The sequence below is a fragment of the Oryctolagus cuniculus genome, chromosome 7 (genome assembly GCF_964237555.1).
Source record: "Oryctolagus cuniculus chromosome 7, mOryCun1.1, whole genome shotgun sequence".
Lineage (NCBI taxonomy): Eukaryota > Metazoa > Chordata > Mammalia > Lagomorpha > Leporidae > Oryctolagus > Oryctolagus cuniculus.
The window spans coordinates 18,494,876-18,522,321 of NC_091438.1; the positions used below are offsets into that span (position 1 = coordinate 18,494,876).

At 38.9% G+C, this 27,446-nt stretch overlaps 1 non-coding gene and 1 pseudogene across 1 annotated transcript; one reads left to right on the forward strand and one right to left on the reverse strand.

Moving 5' to 3' along the window:
• Positions 1 to 13,010: 13,010 nt before the first annotated feature.
• LOC127485972 (U6 spliceosomal RNA) lies at positions 13,011 to 13,117 on the reverse strand. The gene has a single exon (XR_007912797.1). It is a non-coding gene; the product is annotated as a U6 spliceosomal RNA (small nuclear RNA).
• An 11,276-nt stretch (positions 13,118 to 24,393) lies between these two features.
• On the forward strand, positions 24,394 to 25,826 carry LOC138850297 (cadherin-4-like; annotated as a pseudogene).
• The last annotated feature ends 1,620 nt before the right edge of the window (positions 25,827 to 27,446 follow it).

Here is a 27,446-nt window from a genome sequence, read left to right on the forward strand (position 1 = left end):
TAATATTGATTTCTTCAAAGCAAGGCTAATATAGTCGGTGTTATATATAGACTCTTGTGTTGAAAAATAATTGGCTGTCATTTTAATTACAGTTAACATCATTGACATTTTTTTAACACAGCTTATATCCCTTTAGTAGTGTTTTAGCAGAGAAACAGTAAGCTTCTGAAATCATACAGTTTAGAAAGTTTTATAAAATTCTTACAGTCTTATAAAGCTGTTTGAAGCTAATCTGAAAATTACCAAGTGTTTTTGAGATAATTATAGCCTGCAATATGGTAATACAAATGAAGATGAATACAGTATTCAATAGAAATGAAAACACAAATAGTAGTATGATTGATTGATGACTGTGAATTCTTGCAGTGGCCTTAAATAGGAATCACTTAATTTTCTCTACAGTTTGAAGCATCATAGTCATTGAGAGGAAGACGGCAATGTCAGATCAGAATCAAACTCATGTCAGAGGTTAATTTATACATAAATCCAAACAAAGATGAACAATTCTCTCAGTGTGAAATTTTTAAAATGCCTCAGGTTGTTAGGATGAGGAATGCTGAAATGTAGTTTGAAGATTCATTTAGATATAATGATCAATGTTCTCTTTCCCTTCATTTTTGCTTTATGGTCAGTCAGAATTTAAACACAGCAGGCACAGACTAAATGAGTAGTGTGGTTTCCAAAAGCACCTATGAGAAGAAGATATATAAAATGGTCTAAATTAAAGACAGTGGCAATGACAATGAAAACAAAGAAAACTTGGGAGATTGTTAAGTAATCTCTGATATCAATGAAAAATCTTTGTGTTTCACTGTAGAAAAATATTACCTGGATTCTTAAAAAAGAAATTACAGTGATAACATAGGGAACTCTAAATTCCCTTAATCTTTGCTCTTTGAAAAATGTTCTTTAGAACAAAGATAGACTAAAACAGATATCTGAAATTCCTGAAATTACAGGCAGTTTTCTTCTCTAGAATAAAGCTGAATAGTCTTCATAGATACTCAAAGGAGTTTTTGACCACAAGATCACTAAAATTAAGTTCTGTAGAGATTACTTTCAGATGTGAATTTTTTAGGGTTGATTCCATATCTGTTATGTGCCTTGGGATAATTTGAGATTGAATTGGGACATGCAAAGCAAAGCAGTTTCCCCAAATGGTTATAATATGGTCAAGCTTGGATTTGATTGATTTTTTTCATTTGCATATTGAAGACACTGTTTAGGAGACAAAAGAGATTTGTCACTTCCTTATTAAACTGTATTTTTTTGTTTGTGTTCTTGGTGTTCCTTGTAAGTAAAACTCTTTCAGAGTTTCCTTTTCTTTTGAGATCAAATGAGCTCTGACATGAAGCACAAAAGACACAAAAATGAACAATGAGATGTTGCCACTTCTTTTGTGTTTTATTTTCACTTTGCACAATCAAACTAAGCCCTGCCTGGCAATATGGCTTTGATGACATCAGGGGTACCAGAATATGAATTTTACTTTTCAAGTTGCTATTCATATTTTTATTTATTTTTTGTTTATAAAAGTAGAATTTCTCTCTCTCTTAGAAATTCTGTCTTCTCTCCCTCCATTCCTTTTCCTTTCTCAAAAATATTCTTCTTACTCCTGACAAGATGATAAGTGTGCTCTCCTCCTGTTTACTCCAATTTTGCCATTGAAACTACCTACTTATTTTTAATAGAATTTAAAAAGAATAATAGCAGCCATAGAAACTAGAAAATCAGAACATTCATTTGTCAATTCATCCCCTAATACATGAATATGAAGGAGGTATTCCTGGGGAAGCATATAGAAGAAGAATCTTAATTCAAATGTGTCAAGGGAAAGATGGAATTTAACCCCTTGTAATCAGGGCACTTCTGTTTTGACATTTGCTGTGGGGACCACCACTTTCAGGCAACCTCAGCTTGGATTTACTCATGTCAGGATCCAACAGAGTATCCTACGGCTGGCTCCAAATGATAATCTAGCAAAGATTAAGGATACTTCCAACCTAAAACAGGGCTCATGTATATAGGGAAAATAATCACTAGGTATACAGCTAATAAACCTTGCTATGACTGTTTCCTTATTTCATCCTTGTTCCATATTCATTAATTACTATCAAAATTATAAATATACTCAAATTACCTTAATTTTTCTGTTTTTTAACCCAGAAAACTTTTATTTAAGTTATATAAATTCCATGCATTTCATAAATACAACTTTAGGGACATAGTGATTCTTCTCACCTCACCTGCCCTCCCACCAACACTTCCACCCTTCTTCCTACATCATCTATTCTCATTCTAATTTTTTACTAAGATCTATTTTCATTTAACTTTAAACACATAAGATCAATTCTATACTAAGTAAAGAATTCAACACATAGTATGGAATATAAACCTCTTCCATACAGTCTAGAAAAGAGCTAGTCAAAGTCATTGCATCTCACAGCATCAATTTCACCCCCACAGATTACCTTTTAGGTGTTGTATTAGTTACCATAAATCAGGGAGAACATACGGTATTTGTCCTTTTGGAATTGGCTTATTTCACTATGTTTTCTAGTTGCATCCATTTTGTTGCAAATGATAGGATTTTGTTTTGTTGTTGTTTTTTACCATTCTCCAGTATTCCATGATGTACATACCCCATAATTATAGTCTTCACTTGACATTTGGGCTGATACAATATCTTAGTTATTGTGACTTGTGTTGTAATAAACAGGGGGTACTATTAGCTCTTTCATATGCTGATTTTATTTCCCTCAGGTAAATTTCCAGGAGTGGAATGCTGGTCATATGGTCTATGTTCAACTTTCTGAGGTCACTCCATTCTGTATTCCACAGTGGCTGGACCAGTTAACATTCCTACCAACAGTGGATTAGGTACCTTTTTCCTCACATATTCACCTGCATTTTTGTTTGTTGATTTCTGTATGAAAGGCATTCTATAGGGGTGAAGTGAAAGCTCATTGTGGTTTTTATTTGCATTTCTCTGATGGCTAGTGATCCTTAGCACTTTTTATATGTCTGTTGGCCATTTGGATTTCCTCTTTTGAAAAATATCTGTTTTTAAGTCTTTTGTCCATTTCTTAACTGGGTTATTTGTTTCATAGTTTTTGAGTTTCTTAAGCTCTTTATGTATTCTAGATATTAACCCTTTATCAGTTGCATAGTTTGCAAGTAATTTTTCCATTCTATCAGAAGGCCTGCGCCGTGGCTCAGTAGGCTAATCTTCTGCCTGTGGTGCTGGCACACCGAGTTCTAGTCCAGGTCGGGGAGCCGAATTCTGTCCCGGTTTCCCCTCTTTCAGGCCAGCTCTCTGCTATGGCCCAAGAGTGCAGTGGAGGATGGCCCAAGTCCTTGGGCTCTGCACCCACATGGGAGGCCATTGGAGGGTGAATCAATGGCAGAGGAAGACCTTTCTCTCTTGTCTCTCTCTCGGTCCACTCTGCCTGTCAAAAAAAAAAAAAAAAAGAAGAAGAAGAAAGAAAGAAACAACAGAGACAATGTACAAGACCCAAATTTGTTTTCTGAAAGGATTAACAAAATTTACAATCCTGGAGACATACTGAAGTACAAGGAAAAGAGACTCAATGTAGTTACGCCTGGGGTGAAAGAGGACACTAATACAACTTTGCATATATAAGAAGCATTATATGGGAATATTATTAACAAGTGTATACCAACAAATTAGTTAACTTAGAGGAAAGGACAATTCCTGGAAAGACACAAACAGTTGAAGCTGATTTGAAAAAAAATCAAATATAAATATACATATAAAAGAAGTAAGGAGTTTAAGTTATTAATCAAGGTACTTCTCACAAAGCAAAGCCAGGTGCACATAGCTTCACATGAAAATTTCTCCAAACATTTGAAAAATAATTAACCTCAACCAGTTACAAATTGTCCCATAATAAAGAGTAGAGATGATTTTTAGCAGCTAATCTTATGAGACCAGTGTTGCCTTGATATTAAAATGAGATAAAAAATTACAAAGGAGGAAAACTGCCTGCTTAAGAATCTGGTTATAAATACCTTCAACAAAATACTATCAAGCCATATAAGGTATTATATAAAAAGTATCACACACAATACCCGAGTATATTTTACTCCAAGAAAGAAAAAAAAAAAAAGGATTAACATCTTGCTAGGAAACAATGTAAGACAGCACACCAACAGGGATTACAAAAATAGGTGATAATATCAGTAAATGCAAAGGAAAAAAATATGCTTTGAAACCCTCCAACACTCTTCCATTATAAAAACACTCAAAAAACAAGGAATAGAAGGGAACTTCCTCTACCTAATTAAGAGCATCTACAAAAGCCCATAGCTAATGTCTTACTTAATGGTAAAAAATTCGATTTCCCCTTAAGTTCAGGAATAAGATGGTGTTGTCCACTGCCACATTTCATTCAGCACTGCACTAAAAGTTCTGGCCAGGACAATTAGGTGAGAAAAACCAATAAAAGGCAGTCATCATGGGAAGGATGGAGTAAAACTACATATAACATCATTTTATCTGTAGAAAATACTAAAAAATCCAATAAAATCTATTAGAACTATTAAGCAAGTTCTGCACACTTTTAGGGCACAAGAATAATATATGAAAATCAATTGTATTTCTGCATACTAGTGATTAACCATCCAAAAGACATTAGGAAATCAATTCCATTTAAAATAGCAAGAAAAAATAAAATGCTTTAGAAATAAACTAAATAAATTTCAATATTTGTACACTGAAAACAACAACATATTGTTGAAAGATATTAAAGAAGATGTAAATATGTAGGAAAATAGATCTCTGTCACTTTTCAGAAGACAATAATAAGCAGTGGCATCAGCAAGTTGGCTAAATGAGGTGTCTGGTGCACTCCCCTCCACACAAAAATGACCAAACCAAAGAAAACAGCAACAGTTAAATCACTGGAATATTTGAGGCAGAGCATCAGAGTGTGGTGGCGATGTTGCAGAGATACCATGGAACACAGAGATACGCAATAGCCGTATAAAGAAGGAACTAAGCACACAGCATCCAAGGTTCTATCTCACAATATTCACACTAGACAAGTACTTTACTTGGTGATAAAACACAAAGATAAGTAGGAGCCCCTCAGGAGTCCTCACTAATGCCAAAGACGTTTGCAGTGTTTACCACCATATGCCCTTGCAGCCTTCTTAGGTCCTGAGCCCAGTCTGGAGAGTTCCTCCTTAGACACAATGCTACACTGTCCTGGAGCAATATTCCAGCAAACACTCTGCTCTTTTCCACCCAGATTCCTGCTGCATAGAGTCATGGTAACACTCGGCCCACCCAGGGTCCTTTGAAACAACTACAGCTCTGCTAAACTTAGCTCCACAACCCTGCTAAGACAGTACCCAACCTGCCGTAACCCTGGGAAGAAAACAGATGGCTCACTCTTAGTGTCTCAGCAGGCAGAGGCCCTTAGAAAATAATCAGGTTGGGTCCAGTGCTGTGGCATAGTGGGTAAAGCCGTTGCCTGCAGTGTTGGCATTCCATGTGAGAGCCGGTTTGAGTCCCAGATGCTTCACTTCCAATCCAGCTCTCTACTATGGCCTGGAAAAGCACGAGAAGATGGCCCAACTCCTTGGGCCCCTGCACCTGCATGGGGGACTTGGAAAAAGCTCCTAGCTCCTGGATTCATATCTGCCAGCTCTGGCCATTGCAGCCAGTTGGGGAGTGAACCAGCAGATGGAAGACCTCTCTCTCTCTCTCTCTCTCTCTCTCTCTCTGCCTCTTCTGCTATCTCTGTGTGGCTCTGACTTTGAAATAAGTGAAAAGACAGAAAAGAAAGAAAGACAGGAAGGAAGGAAGGAAGGAAGGAAGGAAGGAAGGAAGGAAGGAAGGAAGGAAGGAAGGAAGGAAGGAAAAAATAATCAGGTTGTCTTCCCTATTCTTCCATGGCTCAGACATAAGCACATGACCTGTGTGTTCACCCTTGAACACAGGACTTAACCAGGAAACCAGACCTAACAGCTCAATACACTGAAGCCCCAGTGAGGAGCTCCAAGGAAGAGAGAAGCCTTTCCCACTCTCACACTGCCCTAGAAATCAGTCAGCTTCATTTACCCACCCTAAACTCTGAAACAGCTAGGCAGGCAGCACTGAACAGCTCAGCCCAAACAGATACAGGGAAGCAGACAAGCAGCCCACCCACCCACCCACTCACAATGCCAACAAGCAGCCAAGCAGCCTTGACTGAGTGCTCACCATGCTGTATCCCCAGGGAGACAACTGGGAGCCCTCACCTGTCTTCTTGTTGCCCCTAAAAGCAATTGAGCAGCCCATTCTCAGAGGCTTGGCTCATGGAGGCCCTGAAAAGAACACACTAAGCCCAACTCATCCACCGTTGGCTCTTGAAGGAAGTCTTACAACCCCAGCAACCCAACAAATGGATAAATCCTCAAATATCACTGAAGGTTGATTATAACTGAAGAAGATATATGGACACTCTACTAAACCACTCACCTGAAACAGAAGCTAATGGGGCATATCCAAACAACACCACAGGACACTGAAATCTACCCTGTAAAATCAGTACAGTCAACTGACCAATCCTATGCAAAGTTATCAATGGAGGACACAGAAGCTTGGAAAAGCAAGGTTCAGATGCAAGACAACGAGACATTTTAGTGACCCCCTCCACATGGGAGCACCAATGTGAACAGTTGTTCACTCACCAAGTCACATCTGGAAGAGCTGTGGAAGCTGGGTGAGGGACAACAATGCTTGCCTTTAATATGATCTTCAGAAAGTCACATTAAAGAAAGCAGGAAGGAAAAACTTGCCCATATCACCCCTCCCTTAGCACCGCATAGCACAACCTAGAGAGATGCTTCCTTCCTGGGGGAGGGAGAAAGAATTAAGTTCATTTCCTATGTTTGAATCCCAGTGCCAGGTCTAATATGATTAAATTTAATGTTATACAGGGACCCGGGGCTCTAGCAGATTAAGTATCTGTACCTTTCATAGATAGGTGACCTCTGCCACCTCTCTATCAACCTCCTGAATAAAATGGAAGGAACATGTAAGACAAGAGAGGGAGTTTAAAACTTTGCTTTGGAGTTCAAGGTCAGACCCACTGCCAAGGGACACAGCATCTGTTAAATCCTAAAGGCCTCTACCTGAGTCCAGTGCTTGCAGATGGAGCCTCTAGTCTTGTTTCAGCAAGAGACCTGCACTCTGGTGAATAGACTCTTTTCTTTGTGCATCCGCAAAAGACTCAAGTGGAGCTAGCATACACCCCTAAGAGCCTAGTGACTGAGAGCCAGGTGAAATCCAGCCTGATTTCAATATCAGATGGACACCTGTGCTCTTGTAAGGTAAACTTGTTTCTGGTGTGTATCACTGCCAGCCTCATGTGGACCATGTGTGCACCCTCAAATTGCACAGACCTAATAACTCTGAGGTGTGATGACCCCTCTCCCACAGTGATTGCCTAGACACCTTTCGGGCTGCCTCAATCACCCTTCCATAAACCTTGAGGAAATAATAAGGAATCACATGACTACTTTGGTATTTAAGGCCAGGCCAGTAAATCCCAATAATGAGCAGATCCTAATGGTTCCTGCCATCAGGCCAATGCCTGCACATGGAGCCTCCAGAGACTTTGGTGCCATGTGGAGATCTGGAGCCCCAGCTATACTGTCTTATATCCTAGAGACCAAAATTGCTGGTTGGTAGGAATGGTGTCAGGCAGAAAATGCACTTCAATAGTAGACAGACAACAGAAGGGTGGGTTGAATGAGTCTAAGTAGACTGAAGGTTCTGGATATGATATAGCATCATGATGTTAGTAGCCAGAGGAACAGGCTCTTGAGTCGACCACAGCCACAGGAACAGACCTGTAGTGATGGACCATTCCTTTTCAGACACTTCCCCCAGTTTATTCTGAACAACAGACAAAGACAAACTGCATATTAGGAACAATTCTGAACTTAGGTAGTCTTTTGGGATGGAAACAGTGAAAAAAACACCAAAGTGGAATGGCAACACTCTTTAATTTAGAGTGCCATATAGTGATGAAAAAGCAGTATATTAATACTGAGAAAAAATAGACTGTTTAGAATTTCAAGAGGCAGCCACAAATTATAACCAATTCTTCAATGTTCAGGTGATGTCAAACAAAAAAAAAACATAAGAAATTCTGTGGGAGGAGGATGCAGGAAGTATTATCATCTAGACATTCCCAGAAAAACAAAGGGTGAGAGAATTTATTACCTTGAGAAACATCTTACAAGAAATGATAGAGATTTCTTCAAACTGAAAGAAACAGATGCTGATGAGTAAGAAGAAAATATCAGAAGGTAGGAAACTCACTGGTAAGAGTAACTATAAGGACAAATTCAGAATAATCAGATAATATGACATAGTTCATAAGCTATTTGTATCTTCAGCATGAAGAATAAAAAATAGAAATAAACACTAATCACTACATTAAAATGTTGAAATAAGCAATACAGAGGATATTAAAAGAAACATCAAAAATGAAAAACATGAAGAATGGAGTGCAAATGTTGAGCTCTACTAGTATTTATTTTTTATTTCTTTCCCTATTTTTACAACCAATATTACATTTCTACTATATCAAAAATGGTTTGGTATAAGCAAAAGAAGATTTTGTAAGCATCATAGTAAGCACAAAGCAAAAATCTATAATAGATTTACCAGAAATAACAGGCAAGGAATCAAAACACAATAAAGAAAAATCATTCTAACCACAAGTGAAGATTATGAGAGAGATGGAATATAAATGAAGGAACTACAACAAACTAGAAATCAAATAGAAAATTGGCAGTAGTAATTACCTTAAATGTAAATGGATTAATTTCTCTGATTAAAAGTAAAGGAGTAGAACCAACACGGTGGTATAGATTGTTCAACTACTGCCTGCAGCTCCAGGATCCCATAAGGGCACCAGTTTGAGTCTTAGTTGTTCCACTTCCAATCCAACTCCCTGCTTCCCCAGGCACATTAGCAGGGAGCAGGATCTTAAGTGGAGTATTGGGACTTGAAGCAGGGCCTGTATGGGGATGCTGGCACTGCAGATGGAGGCTTAACCCACTTTGCCACACAGCTGGCCCCAAGATCTTTATTTATTTGAAAAATAGTGTGACAGAGAGATGGGGGAGATCAGGGAGAGGGTAGATCTTCCATCCCACAGGTGCATTCCCAAATGGCTGTGAAAGCTGGGGCCAGGCCAGATCAAATCCGGGATCCTGGACTAGATCAATGTCTTCCACATGGGTGACTATAGCCCAAGTACTTAGGCCATCATCCATTGCTTTCCAAGGCATACTAGCATGGAGCAGAATCTGTGGACATATATGGAAGGTGTGGATGCACACAACTCAGGACCCCAGCAGCCAACAGGCTCAGCACCAGCTTTGGAGAATGAGATGAAACTAGACTAGAGCAGCCAAAGTCATTTGTGATAAAAATGTGGGAAGAGCCTTTGTGAGTCCTGTTTGGAGGCCTGTGGGGGCCAGTGTATCTACCAACCTCGAAGGAAATTAAGGGGGGCATTTCTCTCTCTACCCAGCACTGGCCCCTGTAACTAGCTGAGAGAGGGCATGTGCCATTTTGGACATATGTAACAGCTGCACCAGCATGTGCCCATGCACCCAGCAACCAGCCAAGAGGAGATGCCTGAGTCTATCTGAGAGAGATGACAAAGGGTTGGGTGCTCGTGACTGTGGAGGCCTTGTGTGCCAGGACTGTGAAAACACTATGGCTTCCTGGGAGAGTTCAGAGTGTGGCTAGGACTTGAGGCAGTCACTGTGGGCAGTTCCCCATGCTCAGGGACCCCTGATTCCCTGGTGAGGATCATTGCTGCAGGATCCATGCTCACACCAATAAGTGCATGTATCCTTTGTGTGGTCATTGTGGCGGGGGGACAAATATTGTACTCACTGGCACTAGTGCCCAGGCATTGGTCTCCTTTGAGGAGAGGAGGTGAGTATTAAACTACACCAACAGAGCAGAACAAACTCCCTTCTGATAAAAAAAAAAGAAGCAGAGATTTACCACACCCTTCTTAGTGTCAATTTGGACACTCCTTTCACTCTGGAGCACTGAACAGAGCTTATACATAAAAAACAAAGCTGGTAGTATCACAATACCAGATTTCAAGATAATACAAGGCAGTTATAATCAAAACAGCCTGGTACTGGTACAAAAACAGATGCATAGACCAATGGAACAGAATGGAAATTCCAGAAATCAACCCACATATCTACATTCAACTTCAGAAATATGAATATAGACCTACCATAAGACCCAGACATCCGAAATTTACCCAAGGGAACTGAAATCAGCATATGAAAGAGTTAACAGTACCCCTATGTTTATTGCAGCTCAATTCATAATAGCTAAGATATGTAATCCACCCAAATGCCCATCAACTGAAGACCTATAAAGATATTATGGAATACTACACAGCGGTAAAAAAAATGAAGTCTTGTCATTTATAACAAAATAGATAAAATTGGCAAACATCACACTTAGTGAAATAATCCATCCCTAAAGAATATATTCTCCCTGATCTCTGACACCTAATAGAGCATCTAAAAGTAATCTATAGAAGTGGAATGGACACTTTGAGATTCATTGACTTTGAACAGCCCTTGTCTTGACTGCTGAAGGACAGTTTTTCTTTCTTACTATTTGTTGAACTCTTTACTTAGCATAGAGTTAATCATGTGTATAAAGTTAATTGAAAATAGATCTTAGTGAAAAAATAACTCCATAATGTTAAGAAAATGTTTTAAACCTGTGGCTCCAAAGTGCAATTGAATGCTATAAATCAAAGCAACAAAATGCCCCATATATATGTTTGTTTTAGTTTAGGTGATACATGTACTTGCCCATGCACATGCATGAAAGTATTTGGTTTCTTAGACAAGTGTATGCATGTATTTATATGAGACTTAATAACCATGGGGAACACATACACATAAACCTAAGTCTCACACTGAGTGACCATTTTGTAAATAAAGACACCATTCCCCTAGAGAGACATCAGAATAACAATTGTCAGGCACTATGTAATATAGCATAATATTAAAACAATCTCAGAAAGGAATATTTACTTTAAGACATAAAAATAAAAATGAAACAACAAAAGATAAATTGATAGTGATAGAACATACCACATACCACTATGCAGCTACCTATAAAGGTTATTTAGTCATAAAGAAATCACACCTTCATTAACATAGCACTCAGGGACACCTCTGATAGAGCAGACCTCTAGTGTTTCATTCTGGTTCCTTTTCACTCCTTAGAGGTATAGAATGTGAGCCAGCTATAGTGAAAGAAACTATACCTGTTCTCATTTTTCAACCATATTTCCCATTCCTTTTGTGCATGTCCTACACGGCACTTAAATCCATGTTGTTACTGAAAGAGTTGTTTTCTTATTACCAAGAAATCATATAGGATATTGTTCAAGAACCTGCCTCTAATTCTAGACTCCTTGGGTTTAAATGCCAGTTCTGCCATTCCCACCTGTATGACCTCAGGCAAGATTCTTCATCACTCCAAGGCTGAGATTCTTCATGTGTACAATTGGAAATAAAATAGGATTGATGAAAAGATTAAATGAGTTCATGCACTTTGTACAGCTCTTGAAACTTTGTGATGCTTGAGTGGATGTCAGCTATTATTTTTATTTCTCTCTCCTGCTAAGTACTCTCTGAATGCTGCCTGTGTGTTCTGCCTCACTGGTCTTTGGGTAGGCATAATAATATTAATAATCAAATAACATAAGCAATGATTACTGAAAACATTATATGTCAAGCATTGTGTGAAATGCTCCAAATAATTTCCACTGATCCTCATAGTACCTATACAAAGCAATTTAAGGAACTTCTCAAAGCTGTTTAAGTCATTTGAAGAGTGCATCACTATTAAGGAAGTCAGAGAATTTGATTAGATCCACATGTAAGATGCATTGCAAAAGACATTTACATAATGCCCTTTGGGTGTCTACTTCTTATATTCCAACAAAGCATGGAGGAGAGCAACTCTGGAGAACCCATTATGAACTTTCCTTACTCTGCTCCCTGGACCAGAAGGTCCTGTTATATGCAGCTTCTGTATCATTGCTTAATATTTAGGCTACAAGTATTTCATGTAGGCAGTTTACAGCTCTGGACTTTCATCAAGTATACAAACATTTTCTGAAACAATACAGTAAGTGTCAAGAAGTTTAACTGTACAATAGAATAGAAATTTGAAATAGTTATTAATTACTACTACAGTTTAAGGAAGTCACCTGAAATCGAAACTATGTGACTGCTTTGTTTAAGGGAGAGAACACTTCTCTCTAAATTAGGTGCTACATATTGGTTATAAAAAAAAAGACAGAAGCTGTGTGCATGTGTGGGCACTGATTTTATGCCTATTTTATTTGATTAAGGCAAGATATATACTGTCCAGTTCATAGAATTTATTTCTAACCTTTCTCTTTGTCATGCACCAATATATCCTAGACTAGATGACACCTCAGGGTCATCATTTTAATGTTTTTAAGCCTGAGAATTCTAACTCCAGCATTTCATTAAGTAATTGGTACGGATGTACAACTGATTATTTACTGTGTTCTTTGGGAGAGAGGATTATGATTTAGACTTCTTGATTATTTGCTTATATACCACGCTCTCCTCCTAACCCCATACAAGTTCCTAGCAGAATAGTAAGCAGTCACTAGAGATTTTGAATTTTTTCAACCTCCAGTGCTGTGAACTTGACTTGTTTAGGGTTGAAGAGAAATCTGAAACACATTGAAAGGACAAAGGATTAGAAAGGCCTTCCTACTTTCTATCTAGATCAGCACGTTCAAGAGGTTGATGATATGTATCACTGAGAGATGTAATTTGTGTGTAATGTGTGTGTATGTGTGTGTGTGTGAGAGAGAGAGAGAGAAAGAGAGAGAGATTATATCTGAGTGTTGTTCAGTTACATATTTACTTATGCTGTTTTTTTTTTTTTAAATATGGAACGCTTCACGAATTTGCGTGTCATCCTTGCGCAGGGGCCATGCTAATCTTCTCTGTATCGTTCCAATTTTAGTATATGTGCTGCCGAAGCGAGCACACTTATGCTGTTTTTTAAAACTAAAAATTTCAGATCTACTCTCACATTTGTTCTTCTGAAGGCAAAAACAATCCTGTTGGCATAAACATCAAGATTAGAAAAATCAGATAAAAAGGATTAATATTTAATTCAGAGGATAAAAAGACATTCACTAGAAGCCAGCAATTGTATTGTAATATGATGCTTTTTGTAAAGTCTTTGCATCTTCCTATTGAGAGTAGTTATATTTGAACATAGCATTCACCCTTCATTCACTTGCTATGTTTCTTCTTTCATTCATTTATTGCTTATTTATTAAGAAATATGTATGTTGTCTCTTATGCCATAACATAAAAGAAGGAGGTATAAATATATCCGGTGAAATTGTGGTAGACAATGTCAGTACCTGGACCCTGACGCTTAGATATCATGAACATCACTGCTATGTGTTCTGATGATGGGACTTCATCTGTGCTGGAGATCAGCTCTGCTAAATTAATCTTCTCAAGCAGGCAGGAAGTGATAAGAAATTAACACCCCTCTAGTTTCACATTTATGTTATGGTTTTACTTCTACTGTTGACTCTCAGGAGTTGATCTATAAATACCCTGGCTCCCTTTCACTATTATTGGGATTATAGAGAGCCATTTATGTGGTGCATTAATAAGTCTCTGCAGTTTGGGCCTTCTTGGCCATGCTAGTAAGTATCCTAAATGTCATATTGCTTTCTTGTATTGGATATTGGGTCCCCACGCCTCTTCTCTATGGGTGCAGGTAAATTTCTTTCACTAGTATTCTAACCTCAAGGCATTGTCATGGGAGAAACAAACCAGTACTTGCTATCATGTAAAATGATACTCCATTCTAGTGCATATGAAAATAAAGATATATGACTCCTGCAAAAGAAATCATCTGAAACACTTGCAAATCTATTTCTAGACATAATGAACCAATATCTTTGGTAGAGAAGCTTTGATATCTGTACTTGCAATTTGCTCTCTAGTTGATTTCCATGCTCACTCAAGTTTGAGAACCATTAACCTTTTGGTTGTCAAAGCATTCCACATTCAGAAGTATGGAACAAGATCCCTACCTTACATATTTTACAAAAATCAATTCAAAATGGATCAAAGAACATTGGGGAAACATGACAAATCATTGGCATAGGCAAAGATTTCGTGGAAAAGACTCCAGAAGCTGACATAATCAAAGCCAAATTAACAAATGGTATTACTTCCAGCTAAAAAGCTTCTGCACTGCAAAGAAAACACTCAGTAACTGTGAACAGGCAACTGACAGAATGAGAAAAAACATTTGCAAACTCACTACTGATACTGATACTGATTAATATCCATAATGTATAAAGAGGCCAAGAAACTCAACAATGAAACAAATAATCCAGTGTGTTTTGAAATGGGCAAAGGACTTGAACAGTAGTTTTTCAAAGAAGAAGATTCAAATGGCCAACAGACACATGAAAGAATGCTCAGGATGATTAGATAGCAGGGGAATGCAGATCAAAACCGTAAGGAGGTTTCACCTCACCCCAGTCAGAATGGCTCTCATAGAGAAATCAACAAACAATAACTACAGGCAAGGAAGTGTGGGAAAGGATACCCTAACCCACTGTTGGTGAGAGTGTAAAATAGTGCAGCCATCTGAAAATAGGTCTACCTTATGACCCAGCCATCCAATTCCTGGAATTTACCAAAATGAAATGAAATCAATGTGTATAAGAGTTATTTGTATGCCTACCTTTATTGTAGATCAATTTACAATAGATAAGATAGAGAATCAACCTGGATGCCCATCAGCTGAAGACTAGATAAAGAAATTATGGGATTTGTACACCATGGTATACTACACAGTGGTTAAAAAAATGAAATTCTGTCTTTTGCTACAAAATGGATGTAATTTGAAACCATGATACTTAGTGAAATAAGCCAGTTCCAAAAAGATAAATACCATGTTTCCCCTGATCTATGGTAACTAATAGAGTACAAAAAATGTAGGGGCCAGCACTGTGGCACAGCAGGTAAAGTCACCACCTGCAGTGCCAGCATCCATATGGGTGCTGGTTCAAGTCCCAGTTGCTCCACTTCTGATCCAGCTTGCTGCTATGGCCTGGGGAAGCAGTAGAAGATGACCCAAGTCCTTATGCCTCTGCACTGCATGGGAGACCCAGAAGAAGCTCCTGGCTCCTGGCTTTAGATTGGCGCAGCTCCGGCCATTGTAGCCAATTGGGGAGTGAACCATCAGATAGAAGATCTTTCTCTCCCTCTCTCTCTCTCTCTGCCTCTCTTTTTCTTTCTGTGTAACTCTTTCATAAATAAATAAATCTTTAAAATGTAATGTATATGAATGAAATTGACATTTTGAGTTTTGATTATTGTTTATAGACCTTGTCTCTATGGTTGAGGAACAGTGTTTTTATTCTTCTTGCTAGTCATTGAATTCTTTACTTAATGGAGTATTAAGCTTATGATTATAAAATAAACTGAAACTATGTCATTATAAAAATTAAAAGAATAAAAGGAAGGTGTTGGGAAGGTCGGAGCATGGGAGGTAGGGAGGCTGCAGTGGGGAGTATCATTCTGCCCTAAATCTGTATATATGAAATACATGAAATTTGGTCATCTAATATAAATAAAAATATTTTAAAAAGTAAATTTTTCACAAATTTATGTAATGAAAAAAGTGATTCACACTTCAAAAACTTAATTTAAAATATCCTGAAAGATAACACTACTTGCAATAACCATTCTTCTTAGTAAATATGTATTTTTTTAATTCTCCATGATGGCTCTATCCCATTCTTGTCACATGTCTATTTGGAATTTAATTCAGACTCCACATCCCAAAGGAAAGTTCATTTTTCATTTCTCTCTTTATAAAAAGATCAAAAAAAAATCAGAAACTGATAACAAAAGTATAGAAATTTAGTTTAGTGTGTTGGCCTCAAAGTTGTGATTGATACTGCATGCATTATTAATATCCGCCAGTGTCATAATTGCTGTTATTTATTACAGATTAATTTTTTAAAGATGTATTTATTTATTTGAAACTCAGAGTTATTTGGGCCGTGCACCCGCATGGGAGACCAGGAGGAAGCACCTGGCTCCTGGCTTCGGATCGGCGCAGCGTGCCAGTCGCAAAGCACTGGCCATAGCAGCCACTTGGGGGGTGAACCAATGGAAAAAGGAAGACCTTTCACTCTGTCTCTCTCTCTCTCTCATTGCCTAACTCTGCCTGTCATAAAGAAAGAAAGAAAGAAAGAAAGAAAGAAAGAAAGAAAGAAAGAAAGAAAGAAAGAAAGAAAGAAAGAAAGAAAGAAAGAAGGAGAGAGAGAAAGAGAGAAAGAGAGAGTTACATAGAGAGAGGAGAGGCAGAGGCAGAAAGAGAGAAAAAGTCTTCTGTCCGATGGTTCACTCCACCAGTTGTCCACAATGGCCGGAGCTGAGCTGATCCAAAGCCAGGAGCCAGGAGCTTTTTCCAGGTCTCCCATATGGGTGCAGGGGCCCAAGGATTTGGGCCAGCTGCTACTGCTTTTCCAGGCATAGCAGAGAGCTGGACTGGAAATGGAGCAGCCAGGTCTCGAATTGGCACCCATATGGGATGCTGGTGCTTCAGGCCAGGACGTTAACCCACTGAGCCACAGCGCCGGCCTCAATAGGTTAATTTTTTAAATGACTGTTACTTCACTTTTTTAAAGATTTATTAATTTATTTTAAAGTCACAGTTAGAGAAAGAGAGAAGAAGAGGGAAAGTCAGAGTGAGATTGTCCATCTGCTGGTTCACTCCTCAAATGGCTGTAATGGCTGGATTTGAGCTGATCTGAAACCAGGAGCCAGGAGGTTCGTCCTGGTCTCCTGTGTGGGTGCAGGGTCCCAGAGACTTGGACCACCTTCTACTGCTTTGTCAGGTACAGTAGCAGGGAACTGGATTAGAAGTGGTGGAGCAGCCAGCCCTGCAGGCAGCAGCTCAACTGGCTATACCACAACACCAGCCCCTGTTACTTCACTTTTAACTCTCCAAAGACAAGGATGCCTTAGAATCCATAAAGAATCAGGAAATGTGTCGAATTTGAATGAGGTTAATATTTGTCTATTGCTGTTTTAAAAGTGTTGAGTTCATGGATATCAATGATGTTACCATTTAGACAAAGTGGATTTTTGGTGTGCTGTGACTTACTAACTGAAGTAAAGTATATAAGTTTCTGTCAAACATTTAATTCAATTAGTACACTGAAAAATATTTGAATTTTCACCAGATTTAATACTAAATTAAAAGTGTTTGAACTCAGGACCCTTTCTTTTCCCATTACACAGTTTTAATGATTATTCAACTTTTAATTAAAGGTTTGAGCAAATTATATTCTTAATGAGTATTGCAATTATTAAGATTAATCATAACTGTAATAGCTTTTAAATTAACACAGTCTTTCGCTTAACAAATCTTTGTGCAATAGGGCAAGAAATAATTACACTTTATTTTTCTTAAATGTGTTAGTAATTAACATTTTTAATTTTGTATCTGAAAAAAATGCCTTGATTCAAATATAAAAGGAAATTAATGAAGATTGCAGTTTGTAATTTAAACTGAAGTCACAGGATATACCTATTAGTTGTTAAAACTAGATTTTTCCTTAAGGTTTTTGAACATACTTTCTTGTGATTTTTAAAGATGATAAGATTTTCCTGATGCCATAACGTTCAGAGTATGTTCAAGAAACTGATGTGTAAAACTCTGAAATAAAGTAAACTAAGGTTGAGAAGTACAAATAAAAGCAAAAAAATATATAGATGTAGACAGGTCAAATATTGGGAATCTAGAACCGAGGTTACTCTAATCAAAGGAGGATTGGGCTTTGATTTTTTGCAGTAGATTAGAAACTAAGTAAAATGCTCATACTTTGGGCCTGCCAAAGGTTTTAATAAGAAGGTGTGAGAAATAAAGACTCAATAGAATCAGATATGGTAGATACAAGTTAAATGACTGGCAAGATAATGAAGATTTTTAGTGGAGACAGAGGCAGGTAAAGAAAAAAATGTGAAAAAGTTCAGGTACTTGTATCAGCAATCCAGACCACTTGAGTTAGTGGAATTCTCTGTAAATCTTGTAAGAACATATTCTTTCACTTTCACTTCAGGTCTAAATGGAAATCTCAGAATGTATGTACTATCAACAAAAAGGATTCACAAAGAATACAAGAATAAATTCAGACGTAAAAGTTTTATTCAGGTATGCTCCATTTTCTCTTTGTCAATCCATGTCAATGAATGTGTTTTGATAAAAGAATGATTTTTTCATTGCAGAAAATCTGCAGTTGTAGAAAATTGCAATGTTGTAAAGAAGCTTGGGCTGAATCATGAGAAGCAATGTGGAGAGAGTCTTGGAGGATTGCGTTTGTCTTGGACATACCAGCTGAAGACAACAGTATTAGCCAACAACACATGGAGCAAGAGAACCACTAGCCAGATTTCAAGAAAAATGAAGTTCCAAAAAAATGATAAATTGTTTTTTGGGGTGGTTTGGTACATGGCAATGAAAGACTGAAACAAGCCATGACCGAGACTTAATGGCAAACTTTATTCTTTCTTCCTTAAAAAAATAAATAAAACCAAAATCATCTATTAATATAGTTTTGACTATTCCCCCTTTAACTCTTAGTTTCTTTTTTATTAAAAAAATAAAATCTGAAAGTGTAGTAGTATTTTACTGCTACAAATACATATGCCATGAACATTTTTATCATTTTGTCAACAAAATTTATTTCATTAGTGAATGTATACTAAATATAAAAATACAATAAAAATGGTCAATTCTTTTAATCAATAAGATTTATGTTATAATGTTTAGTTTGATCAGTTATATAATTTCTGTTATATTACCTGTAACAGGCAACATGTGACTGTGAAGATAACCTTATTTTTTCACAAAATATGATTATATGCCAACTGCTATTTTAGGAAGTCTTATTGTTAATTATTACAGAATTTCATAGGGTTAGGAAATATTTTAATTTTAGGCATTAAAAAGGCTACCAAAATGTTTTCTGTTTGCCAGTATATGTCCCCCTAGAAAACTTGGAGCAATCCATGACTCTATCCCTAGAAGGTTTTTGCTTGCCTTCCCTCTGTTCCGCAGTGAGAACTCTAACCCTAGCAACATCACACATTTCCTCTTTTGCTCATTTGATAAGGTTAACACTTCAGATCCTCCTATTCAGATGCCACCTATTGATTTTCTAATCCACTGTCATTTTCAAGGCTGTATCATTTAGTTTAGAGTTCTAACCTGATAGTTATTTTCTTTCAGATCTTAAATAATATTTTGCTATCATCTTCAGGCTGCCAACATTTTTTGTTTGCATTGACCTGTCAGAATTACTTTTGTTCCTTTGAAGGTAATATATCTTTTTGTTAGTATCTTGCTGCCTTCTTGTATTTCTCTTTGTCGGATTTTACAGTTTTACTTTGATAGTTCTACAAGTGGATTTCTTTGGATTTATCCCACTTAGAGTTTGTACAGTCCCTTGAATTTGAGTTCTATTTTTTGTCTTTCATCAGTTTTAGAAAATTCTTGGCCATTTTATCTCCCAAGAGAGTTTCTGCCTTGTATTTTTCTTTTCTCCTCCGTGACTCCAATTACACTAAGTCAGACCTTTCATCATTTGTCCTGTATCTATTATGCTCTTGAAAGTACATTTCAAGCCGGCGCCGTGGCTCAATAGGCTAATCCTCCACCTTGCGGCGCCGGCACACCGGGTTCTAGTCCCGGTTGGGGCGCCGGATTCTGTCCCGGTTGCCCCTCTTCCAGGCCAGCTCTCTGCTATGGCCAGGGAGTGCAGTGGAGGATGGCCCAGGTGCTTGGGCCCTGCACCCCATGGGAGACCAGGAAAAGCACCTGGCTCCTGGCTCCTGCCAGGATCAGCGCGGTGCGCCGGCTGCAGCGGCGGCCATTGGAGGGTGAACCAGCGGCAAAGGAAGACCTTTCTCTCTCTGTCTCTCTCTCTCACTGTCCACTCTGCCTGTCAAAAAAAAAAAAAAAAAAAAAAAAAAAAAAAGAAAGTACATTTCAACCTTTGCATCTCAACCCTTACCATCTGGATGGCTTCTACTGATTCAATGATCCTTCTTTTTGGGGATCTTGTCTGATGTTACATCTCTAGTGTTTTGATACCAGTTGTTGTAGTCTTCCATTTTATAATTTCTACTAGTTGCTTATAATTTATATACATATGTATATATACCTATTTATATGTATTTTCTACTTGTTTTTTTTTCCTTTTTGTGTGAAAATATCTGTCACATCTCTGAGAACTGCAACTTTTGGATCGCCTCTAAGTAGGATTCTACAGTTTGCTACTTTGCTTGCTTTCCTTTTTTATTCTTCCATCTCCTGGATTGGTAGTTTTTTGAACTTATTATGGCTTTTTTAAATTAAAATAAATTAAAAATAAAAAAAAATTAAAAAGAAATTGATATTCCAGATATAGTTATCTTCTACTAGAAAATATTATGTCACACTGCTAGAACAGGTACATACTAATTCATTTCATTTCATGTGGTAGTTGAGTTTGATCAAACCAAGGTTTTCCATTTTGCAAAGGCAAATATGTTTCCAATTCGTTCTTATTCTTATTTTTTAGCACCGCAAGATCCAATGTGAGTGGGTGTGAATGTATGTATACGTGTGTATTTATGTGGTATTTGTCAATGTGTAGTGGGCTCTACAACACGTTTTCTTTTTCTACCTGATACTGTGAAACTCCTGGAATCTCTTTTCTTCATCCTAATTTACTAGCAATTACTTTCTCTTGATGTTAAATCTGTTAATGCAATGCCACTTTATAAGCCAATAAATGCCTTGACTTTTAAAAGTGCTTTCAAAATTTGGGCTTGCTTAAAAGTTTTTCCTTCACTCTAATTTGTTAGTCTTCACTGACTTGGTAACCCAAAAAATTCAGCTTTGATATTCCTTTTCCACAACGTTGTGGAAAGTTAATCTCTGTTTACTGTGTGTGAAGTTGATATCTTGAAATCTGATTATTGTTTCTAACCCTTGTCTATACTCGTAAAGAGTAGTGCTCTTTCTACATTCTGCTTGCATTCTTTATATAATGGAGTATTACACCTGTGTTTATAAAGTAAATTGGATGTTATCACAAAAATTAAGAAGGAAGGAAGGAGGAGGGAGGGAGTGTGGGAAGTGTCATTATGTGCTTAAAGTTGTGTATATGAAATATATGGAATCTGTTCTCTTTATATGAATAAGAAAATTTTTAAAATATAGCCACCACTTTCTGTTTGGATTATTAGTTTCATCCTTATAATAGTAAGTTTTTTATGGGGAAATACATCCAATAATTTGAGTTTGCTTCTATATTTTATCCTCTTTGTGATTCTCCCTTCTCAAGCCCTAAATATTTTGATGTACTCTGGAGTCCTCAAAGACTCAATTTGTTTTTCTTCTTTTCACTTATTCATGTTTATGTTTATTCTTAATGGGGATTCAATGCACAAAAAGCTAATGTACCACTAACTACCAGTTATTCTCAATTTTTAAAATTAATTTCAGGTACTTAATTCTATGTCTACAGTTTGAATTTTATTACTAACTTCCATAGCATTGCAGTAAGGCTTTTTACGTTTTGTCTTATTTTCACATTCACTTTTCCAAATATACTAGTATAAATAGGGGAAATTTGTCTCAGAAAGACCAATTGACTTAACTGCTACATCAAATTAAGTAAATGATGATGCTATTATGATAACAAAGTTTGGGGTATGGGGAATATTTACGGTAATCCAAATTACCTTCTGTTTATGTTTCCTTGGATTCCTCCCACTTTTTAGTTTTAGAAAAACTTCACACATTTCCTAATATGAAAAAGTAAAAATTTGAAGGCATCTTTTGCTCATGCTGCTATGTGGTCTCAGAGAAGGCAAAAATGAAGAAACAGAGAATCCTACTATTTGTTTCAGTTGGGTGGTGTTGAGAAACTTTGTCAAAGGATAGGCACAAAGAAGGGGCAGTTGCTGTTTGTTGTCTGTCGATGTGACTAGAGGATGTGGTCCTTTAATAGCTGTAGTGAAACTGCCTTTCCAGTTGTTATGAGAAAGGGAGAAAAATAATACTAACACAAAAAGTCCCTAAAGGGATTTTCAAATCACAGAAAAATTTTACGTTCACACTTCTATAATACTTTGCCTGCTTTGCCTGTTATTTTCACTTCAACTCAGATTTCATCTATTTGGGCAGTGTTACCTTCAGGGAGTCCATACAAGCCGAAATGCAAAAAAAAAAAAAAAAAAAAAAAAGGAGTACACTGCCAGAAATATTCTCACTGGTTTCTGCAATTACCTCCTTTTAATAATCCATTTATTAGTGGTTAAATTTTAGTTCCCTGTGTTCCAATGTCACTACTTGAGAAGAGCATTTATTTATTTATTTATTTATTTTTTTTGGACAGGCAGAGTGGACAGTGAGAGAGAGAGACAGAGAAAAAGGTCTTCCTTTTGCCGTTGGTTCACCCTCCAATGGCAACCGCGGCCAGTGCACTGTGGCCAGCACACTGCACTGATCCGAAGGCAGGAGCCAGGTGCTTATCCTGGTCTCCCATGGGGTGTAGGGCCCAAGCACTTGGGCCATCCTCCACTGCACTCCCGGGCCACAGCAGAGAGCTGGCCTGGAAGAGGGGCAACTGGGACAGAATCTGGTGCCCCGACCGGGACTAGAACCCGGTGTGCCGGTGCCGCAAGGCAGAGGATTAGCCTATTGAGCCACGGCGTTGGCAAGAGCATTTTACTTTTTATGGGCAGGAAAAATCATGCCAACAAAAGTATAAACATTCTATGTATAATTATGAACGACCTTGCAGGAGTAAGCCAACACATTCTGCAGAATTGATTGCCAGAAAGGAGTTGGTATTGAGTCCAATAAAGTGAAAAGGAACTTTGTGAATAAAGGGAGCTTTAAGGGTGGGAAGGTGATCAGTGAGAGAGGGAGGAGGGCCAAGTAGATTAAACTAAAGTCACAGTGATATGACTGTGCCAGACTGTTCACACTGCTTTTGAAACTAAAATTTGATTCCCAAAAAATGACAGATGTTGCAACGTTGGCCAATTAAGAGACAAAAACCTGTAATAATATTATGCTCTTCTGACTATATAACAGTTACTTGAACACAAGTCAGATCATCAAATACTATCCAACATGTATAGGCAATTTGTTACTAAATAAAAGAAAATATTAAATAAAGGTAGCAGTAGGAAAAATAGATGTATATATTAAAATTTATAGGATCAGTCCAAGTTATTTTTACTTTGTGAAAAGCAAAGAGGCATAACATTGTGTAATATGTAATACTTATAATTTTATTCCCTTTTTAACCAAGTGAACTGTTATTTAAATATTGTTAAAACCAATTTAAAACCTTAGAAGTAAAGAGTTTTAAAAGCCACTCATGAACTCAATAAAAGATCGCACTCTGTGATTTTGTTTCACATATCTCCCAACTAGTCTTTTTTTCTCACATATTTCATACACACACAGGCATGCATATGAGAACACACATACAAGTGCATGTTATAACAAGTTTCTCATTTACTGGATTTCCCAAAACCAAACAGTACCAAAAGTGTAAAAACATTTATTTCTGTTTCTATTTTTTTTCTTCTTTATTTCCTAAACCCTACATTGATTCTTCAGAAATCCTCATTAAAAATGTGTTTGAGAGATGTGAGAAATAAACTGTCTGATATTGTTTTTACTTAGGGTTCAATTAAAATGCATTGCATTCAAAATGCAGAATGGCAAGAATGATTGAAACAATGAGTTCTAGAAAATTAACAATTTTTAGATTCAGAAAGAAGTCTAGAGTTCATCTCCTCCAACCCTCTCTTTTTTTTGGAAATCATAGCCAAGACAAAGGCTTTTGTAACTTGCCTACATCCCCATGATTTCCCATAGAGGAGGAATAACTAACAATATCGTTTCCTTTAGACCAGAAATCATTACAGTCTTCAGCCATACTCAGAAATTTAGGTGAGAGAGTGTGTGTGTGTCTGTGTGTGTGTTGCTACATAAATCAAATTTCAAATGACGATTTTTTATACCTTTATCATCAATTATATTTTCTTTCAATAATTATAATTTCAAATCAATAAATTCTATTCTCTGTATCTAGCCAAATTTCAGTAACATTATAACACCGTCAACCAGCTTTATATAGAAGTTATGCTGAATTAGAGTAAATACAGGAGTCTTTTTACTTACTGAATATAGATCCCTGGATGTCCTTCCAGTCCACGGCGGGGGTGACCATCTCTGTCATGGACATCGACGAGGAGCCCTACTTCCCCTCCAACCACCAGCTGATCCGCCTGGAGGAGGGCGTGCCCCCGGCACCGTGCTCACCACCTTTCCCGCCGTGGACCCCGACCGCTTCATGCAGCAGGCAGTGAGATACTCGGAGCTGTCAGACCCGGCAAACTGGCTGCACATCAGCACGGCCGCCGTGCTGGACCGCGAGTCCCTGTACATCAGCAACAACGTCTACAAGGCCGCCTTCCTGGCAGCTGACAATGGGATCCCCGCAGCCAGCGGCACCGGGACCCTGCAGTTCTATCTCATCGACATCAATGACAGCGCCCCAGAGCTGCTGCCCAAGGAGGTGCAGATCTGCGGGAAGCCCAACCTGAACGCCATCAACATCACGGCCGCTGACGCCGACCCCAACATCGGCCCCTACGTCTTCGAGCTGCCCTTCGTCCCGGCCGCCGTGCGCAAGAACTGGACCATCACGCGCCTGAACGGTGACTATGCTCAGCTCAGCTTGCACGTCCTCTACCTGGACGCCGGGATGTACAACGTCCCCATCATCGTCACAGACTCCGGGAACCCCCGCTGTCCAACATGTCCATCATCAAGGTCCAGGTGTGCCCGTGTGACGAGAACAGGGACTGCACCGCCACTGGTCTGTTGGCAGCGGCTGGTCTGTGCACAGGCGCCACTGCGGCCACCCTCCTCTGCACCGTCATCCTGCTGACCATGGTCCTGCTGTTTGTGGATGAAGTGGCGGGAGAAGGAGCGCCAAGTGAAGCAGCTGCTCATAGAACCCGAGGACGACGTGCGCGACAACATCCTGGAGTAGGATGAGGTGGGCGGTGGTGAAGAGGACCAGGACTATGATCTCAGCCAGCTGCAGCAGCCCAAGGTCACAGAGCCCGCCCTGAGCAAGGCCCCCGCGTGTGGCGAGTGGACGAGCGGCCCGTGGGTGCCAAGCCCCAGTACCCGGCCAGGCCCATTGTGCCCCACCGAGGGGACATGGACAATTCATCAGTGAGGGGCTCCAGACAGCGGACAAGGACCCCACTGCACCCCCATACGACTCCCTGCTGGCAGCGAGAACGACCCCACTGCACCCCCATAGGACTCCCTGCTGGCAGCGGACAAGGACCCCACTGGACCCCCATACGACTCCCTGTTGATCTTCCACTACGAGCTCCATGCAGGCTCCGTCAGCTCCCTCAACTCGTCCAGCTCCGAGGACCAAGACTACGATTACCTCAACGACTGGGGGCCAGGTTCAAGAAGCGGGCCGACCTGTACAGCGGTGGCGACCAGGACTAGCAGGCCTCACGCTGCAGATGGCAGCAGGCGGATGCCCCTCCCCGCCCCCGCCAGGCCCCACAGTGAGCCAGAGGCACTGTCTTAACTTGAATTCCTTAGAGCAGAAGCGCTGTTTAAAAAAAAAAGAAAAGGCAGAACCGCGGCTTACTTGACTAATCCTCCGCCTGCAGCACAGGCACCCCAGGTTCTAGTCCCGGTTGGAGCACCGGATTCTGTCCCTGTTGCCCCTCTTCCAGTCCAGCTCTCTGCTGTGGCCTGGGAAGGCAGTGAAGGATGGCCCACGTGCTTGGGCCCTGCACCCCATGGGAGAACAGGAAAAGCACCTGGCTCCTGGCTTCGTATCAGTGCAGTGCGCCGGCCACAGCAGCCATTGGAAGGTGAACCAACGGAAAAAAAGGAAGACCTTTCTCTATCTTTCTCTCACTGTCCACTCTGCCTGTCAAAAAAATAAAAATAAAAATAAAATAAAATAAAAAATGAAAAAAATAGAAAAAAAAACAAAAGTAAAAAATGGAAGTGTCTTTTGGTACAAAAAAACAAACAAACAAACAAAAAACAGGGCCTGGGGAGCAATTCAGTGTATACTGGGGTTCTGGTGGACCTGTGGGGTCACGGGACATACTGAATATCTTTTGATATTCAACCCTTCTAAGTCATACTAACTGTGGAAGTATTATCAATGCACATGTTCTAAAAGGATCCTGAAACTTTATATTTCACAAAACAGAGTGAGTGACATAATGAATGGCTGTCTACAAATTTGAGCACTTTTTGTATACCTGATCTAAACTTGAGGTGAAACAATTTTAGCAGCATGAATCCGAATTCAAGGGCAAGTGAATAATTTGCCTAGGGAGCATGCATCAGGAAAACTGTAGCATTTTGTAAGAGGTGGTTATTTAGTTTTGAATTATCTAAATTATTTTATGTATTGCCTCGATTCTCTAGGCGATTAATCATCTTCACAATGAAATGGAATGTCTTACTTAAAGATAAATTTTCTTGATTTTTAAAAACGAACTGGAAGTCTACTTTCTTCCCTTCCAAAACAACATAAATATTCGAGGCCTTTCAATTCACTTTAACATAGAACTAGAGACCGGCGCCACGGCTCACTAGGCTAATCCTCCACCTGCGGCACTGGCACACCGGGTTCTAGTCCTGGATGGGGTGCCAGATTCTGTCCCGGTTGCCCCTCTTCCAGGCCAGCTCTCTGCTGTGGCCCAGGAGTGCAGTGTAGGCAGGCCCAAGTACTTGGGCCCTGCACCCCATGGGAGACCAGGATAATACCTGGCTCCTGCCATCGGATCAGCATGGTGCACCGGCCACAGCACGCCAGCTGCAGCGGCCACTGGAGGGTGAACCAACAGCAAAGGAAGACCTTTCTCTCTCTCTCTCTCTCACTGTCCACTCTGCCTGTCAAAAAAAAAAATAGAACTAGATAATTAAACTAAATTTTAAAAATAAACTTAAAAAGACCTATTGGGGAAAATATCCCTACTACCAAAAGCAATTCTAAAGTAGCCAAAAACAAATTTATTTCTGAATATCCAGGAAAGCAAGTGTAAAGTAAAACATGAATGTTGTTACTGCACTATTCATTTCTTTATCAAATACCAGTTGATGTTCTGGGCAATGCATTAGGCAGCGTTGATAAGAAAACATTCTAGCCACAGTGTATTTCCACAAAAGTTACAAAAAAGCAAATTACAGG